Consider the following 8,993-nt stretch of genomic DNA (forward strand, 5'->3'; position numbering starts at 1 on the left):
AATGGAGTGACATATTCCAGATTCTAAAGGAAAAAATTGTCGGCCTAGGATAACATATCCAGCAAAGCTATCTTTTGTCTTTGAAAATGAAATAAAATTCTTCCACAGTAAAGAAAAGTTAAAAGAATATGCCTCTTCCAAACCTGCCCTACAAATGATACTTCAAGATGTTCTCATGACAGAGAAGAGGAATAGCACCAACCAAAACCAAAGGCAAATGGAAAGAACATCCCAGTAAAATGACAACAGAAGACTAAACCAATGAACAACCCATTCCTAAAATGACAGGACCAAAGTACCACTCATACATATTAAACTCTGAATGTAAACGGCTTAAGCTCAATCAAACGTCATAGATTAGTAGACTGGATTAAAAAACAAAACCCATCTATTTATTGTCTAGAAGAGACACAGTTCATCAACAAAAATCAGCGGAAACTATATCACATGGAATTTGATGTTTTCTGCTAGGTTCATCTCTTCAAAACACTTTCTTCTGATTAAATCATTCAATGACTCCTAGATCATTCAGTAGCATCATTTTCTTCAAGAAGGTTCTTGATTTTCATTTCTTCAGCTACACGTTAGTCATTTAGTGGCATGTTCTTTAACTTCATTGTGGTGTTAATTTCTTTTTTTTTTTTTCCCTGATGTTGATTTTGTTTTGTGGCTTTTCATTTAAGGGGATGTATCGTAGCTGTGTAATGGAGACTGTCATATCTAGTAACATGTCATTTAACTTCATGGCATTGTAAATTTCTATTTTTCTTTCTATTGTTGATTTTGTATTATGACTTTTCATTTAAGGGGATGTTCAGTAGCTGTGAAATGGAGACTAACATATCCAGATGTGAGGATATAATGTAGTATGCATTTCTACTTCCAGACAAAGATGGACTTACAATAAAACTGTTCACTATATCTTTTTTTAAAAGATTTATTTACTTTTATTACAAAGTCAGATATACAGAGAGGAAGATCTTCCGTCTGATGATTCACTCCCCAAGTGACAGCAACGGCCAGTGCTGAGCCGATCCGAAGCTGGGAACCTGGAACCTCTTCCGGGTCTCCCACATGGGTGCAGAGTCTCAAAGCTTTGGGCCATCCTCGACTGCTTTCCCAGGCCACAAGCAGGGAGCTGTATGGGAAGTGGAGCTGCCGGGATTAGAACCGGCGTCCATATGGGATCCCGGTGTGTTCAAGGCGAGGACTTTAGCCTCTAGGCTACGCTACCAGGCCCCACTATGTCTCGACAATAGGATGCTGGACTCTCTGCCATTGTCCATGCCCTCAATGATGGACATATGACTGTGTATGAAGAACTACATTTTAGTAATGATACAGAGGAACTGGGGTGGAGGGAGTTGGGAAGGGATAAGGGAAATGCCAGGAGCCTATGGAACTGTATCATAAAATGATAATAATTTAAAAAAGAGAAAGGAAAAACCGTGAGATGACATAATTTTAAAGAAGTCAAAAATATCTGGAATAAAACATACACATTCTATCAAATGAGCCTTCAGATTCAGTAAAAATTCATTAACTATTTCTACTCATGCCAATTCCTAAAACTTGAAATTCTCGGCTTGCTGACAGTTTTTTTGCTTCTGGGGCAAAAATATCACACATCTAGAAGAGTCCTGAGAAACTGCAACATTCTAGCTACACTTTGTTTGCAAATATCCTGGGCTTATGACTCATAAAGCATATATAGAGATTTGGCCTTCCCAATTGAGCAAAGGTGCATGTTTCTTTTCTTAGATACTTCAGGCTCTACCTATGCTGTGCTTGCCTTGGAGGAACTCATCTATCTGTCAACATGAGCTGTAAAGCAGCTGGAGCAGTCAGGATTGTCAGCGTGAAGATCAACAAAGACAAAGTGAAGAAGGCAAAGGAAATAGGGGCCAATGAGTGCATAAACCCACAGCAGTTCAAGAAGCTGACTCAAAAATTTGACTTTTATAAGGGCTGACGTTGAATTGTGTTTTGAGATTACTGGAAAACCTAACACTGCCATGTGGAATCCTCTGAAGTACAAATTGGCAATCTTTCTACCTACTGATGCTTTAGATTTTACTTGAGTGAATATTGCTAAATTCCCTGTACATCCCTCTAATTCTCCTGCTTTATGACAGTGACATCTTAGCAGGTACCTACTGTGCCTTTCAGATACTGAAGCTAGAACTCCTATAATAAGTTTTGTTTTCCCTCTCTTTTCTATTACATCATTCCTTCAAACAGGAGCTATTCATCCTCCAGCAGGCAGAAGAGTAAAGTTTGCAGAGAATTCTCCAAGTTACTTAAGCAGCAGCAGCAGTCTGAAACCTAATTCCTAAAGTAGAATGTTTAAACTAGATAAGACTAATGTGGGATTAATAACTCTACAACACAGTGAGCTGTTCACTTCAGTGAGCTGTTTACTTGCAGAAAAATCTTTCATGCAAGATTTAACTTTCCAAGAAAAAAAACACATTTTTCAATTAAATACATTTATTTCAAAAATGAAGTGAAAAGTGTTTTTTTTTTTTTTAGGGGGGGTCACCATGATTGATATGACAGGTTACGAACCACGAGGAATGTATTCTTACATGTGCAGGTTGTCTTCTTTGGTGAAGAAATAGCACAGTATTGGATTTTATACCTCCCTCAGTATTTTGCGGGCTGGCACAATGGCTCAACTGGCTAATCCTCCACCTCCAAGCTTGGCATCCCATAGGCGCCCGTTTCCAGATGCTCCACTCCTAATCCAGCTTCCTGCTTGTGGACTGGGAAAGCAGTAGAGGATGGCCCAAAGCCTTGGGACTCTGCACCCACTTGGGATACTTGGAGGAAGGTCCAGGTTCCTGGCTTCAGATCAGCTCAGCTCCAGTCATTGCAGCCATTTAGGAAGTGAATCAGCAGATGGAGGATCTTTCTGTCTGTCTCTCCTTCTCTCTGTAAATCTGCCTTTCCAATTAAAATAAACAAATTTTTAAACAAAAAATCAATATTTTTAAAAATAAAATGCTGTGGGCCTGGCGGCGTGGCCTAGCAGCTAAAGTCCTCGCCTTGAACGCCCCGGGATCCCATCTGGGCTCCACTTCCCATCCAGCTCCCTGCTTGTGGCCTGGGAAAGCAGTCGAGGACGGCCCAAAGCTTTGGGACCCTGCACCCGTGTGGGAGACCTGGAAGAGGTTTCTGGTTCCTGGCATCGGATGGGTGCGCACCGGCCTGTTGCAGCTGACTTGGGGAGTGAATCATCGGACGGAAGATCTTCCTCTCTGTCTCTCCTCCTCTCTGTATATGCACCTTTCCAATAATAATAAAATCTTAAAAATAAATAAATAAATAAATAAAATGCTGTAACTTCTCTTCCACAGAATTTTAATTTTTCCCCAGTTTTTTAAAAAATGGCACTTTCCATATGCATAACAAAATTACGAAAAGCTTACATCTTTGCTGTATTTTTAAGTCTGAGAGTCTAAGACTGTCTCATTTATATTAATTTTTTCAATTATGATACAAGTATATGCAAGACATATTAGGGAAATTATCTTAAATCAGAATAAATACAGATGCCATTAAGAACAAGTTCTTCCATGATGTGATCATCCTGTCACAGAAGAAAGCTCTCTAGTTCCACTGAGATACTGTACCATACAGGGGATCCAGGAGTCATGGTGCTGCTCATCACTATGGAAATTCACCAATGTCAGAACTGGAAGAGCCTTGGTAAGAGAACATTCATGCTCATCAACATATCACTGACACTTATAAGATTCTCCCTCTGAGCAAGAACCCAGACAGCCTACTGAACAGTATTCCAGGGTAGTCACCTTGTTCATGTGATTATTGACAATGACCTCCAAAAGTAGACCTCTTGATGAGAATCACGTAGAATAATTTCCTCACCCGCAATGACCCTTACAAAAGGTACACGCATGTATGTCTTCTCCATACTCCCTTGTTACCAACATTACAATCCTATCCCTGATCATCTAATCAAATTTTTCATTAACATCCATTAATCAGTATATCCTTCTTAGGCCATTTCATTCTTGTCAAAAAGGATTCTCACAGCTATGTTTCTTAAAGTTCTATATCCTGGCAAAATTTCCCAAGTCAACCATTAACAACTGCCAAAGTATTTTGCAAAATGCGTCTAAAGCAAGCTAAAATTCTCCTCTTCTACCACTACCCACAGAAAATCTCCCCAAGGAGCAGAAATAAAGTCAGAATGAGGTAACTGCTTGGGCAGCATTATTCAGAATCAACTTGAGTGCAGACCTATACAAATCACTTCTGTCTGATAATGCTATCCTCTTAGTTATGTCCAGTCTTGTAATTCTGTGGATCAGGTAATACCCAGTTCATAATGAAAAACCCAGAACAATCACCTACAGTGTCTCACAGGCAAACATTTCATCACAACCAGGTTCTCCACCACATATAGGAGTGACACAGACTCCATTAACATCTTGCACAGACACTTAAAAACCAGTCAGTCCATAAAAGGAAAGCATGAATGACTCCACAAGGCAGCCTAGTGAGATGAAGAGAGTCCCCTTGCAATAATCTCTACTCAAAGCTAGTAGTCTTTTTAAAAGCTTCACTATTGAAAGCTTACCAGAAATGCTAGTGCTTAATTTGGTTGCCTATTCTTCTCATTTGTCCTTTAGAAGAAGAACCCCAGTTCTACCAAAGAATCCTTAGTGATGAACTCAATGCAACTGGGACTCTCCCACAACCCCAGTAAAGGATTCATGATTGAATTAATCACACTCCCTTTTGCTAGAAACTGATTTGCAGTGGACATGTGAGTTAACTCTGTTGACTGAGACATGCAGATAAGAATCCTGGGAAGCTTCAGGAGTAATTTCCTTCTGGATAAAAGCAAGGAGAGCGGAGGAGACATAAAACCCTTTTCTTTTTGCTTTCAGGTTGTTGTATAAAGACATGACATATTGGGGCTGCAATAAACATCTGTCAACCATGGCTGGAAAGATACAGGAATGGTAAAGAGGCTGACCAAGCCCTTATACACTTTTGGTTGTATCAGATAATAAACCTTTAATTGTTAAGCTTATTTTACACAAAGATTCCATTTTTTAGGCAAAACAATCTAATAAATACATGAATCCTTCCATTGCCACATTCTAAAGTCACAGTGGATCAGAAACCACTATTTATCACACTGACCCTGCTGCTAATCATAATGATTGTGCCCACTTTTCCTCTCTTGTCATACCACTTGGTCTATGTCATCCCAGTGTCTGGTTCTGCTAAAAACCAACAAGTTCATCTCAGCTTCAACACTCGTCACCAACTGAAACAAAAAACAATCATGCCACAACAATGACTTTCTTGATAACTTTGATGAAATCTTCAGTTTCTTGGCCCTTTCAAGGAACACAGCTATTTAAGTTAGGCAGGCAAGAAGTATTTGATAATTATCCCTGACATTCATTTCCCTTCTTTCACATTATTGTGATGGATAATTCCCCAAGTATAAAAACAGAGGTTTAATGTCAGGCATCCAAGTAAGGAAAAAATGTACCATGTACTTATTTTGTGAGTACATTTGTTTTTGGTTTTGGTCTTGTTCTTTCCTAAGCGAAAACAGGGACAGATATAATGGCTCTTCTGATGAACTTCATACACAAAGAAAAAAGTGAAGACACATCTAAATCAATTTTTAGAACTTCTAGTTCAGAACTGCCTCAAACTAGAGAATCTGTAATGGACAAGGGCAAGGAGTTTGTTGCTTCCTATTTCCTTTCACTATCTCTTCCATCACTTGCCAATAACTATCAAGCCTTCTCCATTGTTCAGGCCATTGTCCAGCATAGGCAGGAGGGGATATCTGCAAGCAAAGCCTACATTTTACACATCAAGTATAGTTGTACTCTAACACTGGTGCCCTTCGAGTACCTCACCTTTAGATACTGAATTCCTTCCTGAGTGGAGGATTACTATTGCTTTCAGGAAGACAACTTCCCCATAGATCTCTTACGAAAATGGTTCCTTTACGAGGACGGTTCTTTCTATAACAGACTGCTAAGCACTCTGCATTAACCTCAGTTCCCACAAGCTCACCTGACATGTCCAAGTGCCTCTCTTTGGTAAAGTTCTTTTTAAAAACATCTGCATCTGATTTTTTCCCCAACTTCATAGATGACTCTGGGAAAACACACCTGTATCATTGTTCCCATTTAATTCTGCTCCACTTCATCCTCCAACAGGCTATTCCAGTCAGACTCTTAATTTCTTTTTTCTTTCACAGAGCAGAAATTTTAATTTGTTATCTACGTTTTCATGTTGTCTACATTTTCCATCAAATGCCTCAGCATATCAGTAACAGTTATTTTAAATTATGGTCTGATAATTCCAACATCCATGCCATCTTTTGGGTCTGGTTCTGATGCATGGTCTGTTCATCCAAACTGTGGCTTTGTCTTTTAGTGTGTCTTATACATCTTTATTGAAAGGCAAACATGACATACTGGGTAAAGGGACTGCAGTAAACAGTCCTTCAGTAACACAGTGCTTAGGTACAGAAAAAATGGAAGTATCCTACAGTTTTATGATTTGATCTCACTGAGAACTTTCACTGAATCTGTGTCATTAGGCTTTGAACCTCACAGTTCTTAAGTTTTGTTTGTTTATCATACAAACTAAAAAAAAAACCTACAATAAATAGACAAACAACAGAAAGTAGAGCTTGAAATCTGACAGGAAAGAGCTGGCGTGGATTGGCTCATGCCTTGCTGGGTGGGACACAAAGATTAGTCACTCCTCACCATGGTGTTGAGGATTTTCCTGCACACCCCGCCCCCCCCCAAAAAAATGTTCTGCACCTTAAATGTCAACAAATATCTTGTTAGAGTTACAAGCCAGTCTAGATTATCCAAAAATCTGCCAAGATCAACAAAATTATACTTCAACACAACAAATGGCTAAATACTAAAATGAAATAGACACGAGACAGCTGAATGGTACCCTATAGCCATTTTAAGGTATATAGCAGCCGGTCCTGTATATAAACTAAAATTGAGATGTCAATGAGCTAATCATAGGTTGTGGTTAGGACTTGTTTTTTTTTTTTTTTTAACATACTGGTTACTCAAAACCATGTCAATTCCATAATATTGCAAATTGCTGTTGATGTTATATTGGGACTCTTAATTGACTGTGATGATATTATACCAGCTCTGACTTCGGACCAGAAATGGTCTCCCCAAGAAACTGTTCAACCCATCTGGACAATAAGTAGCTGGACTCCATGCTTGGTATATGTTTGCAAGGAAAGAATCTTGATTGAATTTGAACTGTAATGCTGCATCAAGGTGGAGGAATCCACCAGAGGGGAGGGGGGTGAGGGGTGGGGGGATGCCCAGAGCCTATGAAACTGTCACATAATGCAAAATATTAATAAGAAAAAAAAAGTTTTGTTTGTTTTTCCTTCTTCTTCTTCCTTTCCTTCTTTTTGTCCACTCCTTTGAGTAGTGAAGGATTGATAGACAGGGCTGGAGTTAGGTAAAACCTTTTTCTGTGTCTGTTTAAACTCTGGTTACCTCTCTATCACAGCAGGGGAGGCACAGACAAAACAGTTCCTCATTCTGAGAGCAAGCCCTATTAAGAACAGAAGGTTCTGCATATCTCAAAATGGTTACTTTTCCACTTACCTGGAAGGAGAGGCAGTGAATTTGTCTCTGATCTTCAATGTGAGAATTTAGGGAAGTAAAGCTCAGAGTGCGTGACAGCCTCTGTTACCAAAGGGTTCCCTTGGAACTTTAACTCTCAAACTAATCCAAGATACATCTCCAACAAACTCATTCATAATAATTCAGGTTTTCCTACCTCAGTAATGGTTTCTGAAGGATCGGGCTTCCACTCAGGTATGTCATTTCCTGTCTCCATCTGTCTGTGTCTCCAGTATGAAGCAGCAGCTTCCCCTGTGAGCTCACTTCTTTCACGAACCTAAAAAAAAATGTTAAATTTTAGTTTTTTCAACTTTTCCTTTGGAAGAGCAGTGATACATTATAAACAAGAAGTTCTATATTGTGGCTATTATTGTTCAACAAATTACTATAACGATACAAGTGCTGGGCCTGGTGCAGCAGCTTAGCAGCTAAAGTCCTTGCTTTGCACAAACCAGGATCCCATATGGGAGCTTGTTCATATCCTGATGGCCCCACTTCCCATCCAGCTTCCTGCCTATGGCCTGGGAAAACAATCAAGGATAGCCCAAAGCCTTAGGATCCTAAAACCACGTGGGAGACTCATAAGGGACTTCAGGCTCCTGGCTTCAGATCAATGCAGCTCTGACTGTTATGGCCACTTGGGGAATGAATCAGCAGATGGGAAGATCTTTCTCTGTGTCTCCTCCTCTCTGTATATCTGACTTTCCAATAAAAATTAAATCTTAAAAAACAAAAAGTGTCTTGTACCCTCTGTCCCAAAAAATAGACAACATTTTTACCATAAGGTAAAGAAAATTAGCCCTTTGAAGAAAAAAACATTAAGTCTCTGCAACACTAAGTTTTCCCCTACCCCCACCTTTCACCAGAAAGTGCTTGCTACATTCCAAGCAATAGTGGTATACAAAAAGTCATGGAATCAACAGATGGAACAGTTTTGTGCCTGTTTATGGATAGCCCTTTTAAGGAACCACAGACATTCTGTAAAACTTATGTGGAAGAATAGCAAAACTAAGGATGGAGAGCTACTTGCTGGTAGTCTGGGGAAGTAGCCACCTACATGCGAGTCTCCACACCTACATCGGAGACCCAGAGAAATCTACTACCTCCCAGCCTCAGACTGACCTGGCTCTGCCCATTGCAGTCATTTAGGACATGGAAGATCTCTGTTTCTCCCTCTCTCTTTGTAATCCTTTGAAGTAAAATAACTAAATCTTAAAGGGAAGTGAAGAGAAGGGAGAGGGGGTGAGGTGGCAGAGGAGAAGTAGAGGAAGAAGAAGGAGGAGAGGTAGGCAAGAGATTACATTGGGCCTG

This window comes from Ochotona princeps, chromosome 7 (assembly GCF_030435755.1).
Source record: "Ochotona princeps isolate mOchPri1 chromosome 7, mOchPri1.hap1, whole genome shotgun sequence".
Lineage (NCBI taxonomy): Eukaryota > Metazoa > Chordata > Mammalia > Lagomorpha > Ochotonidae > Ochotona > Ochotona princeps.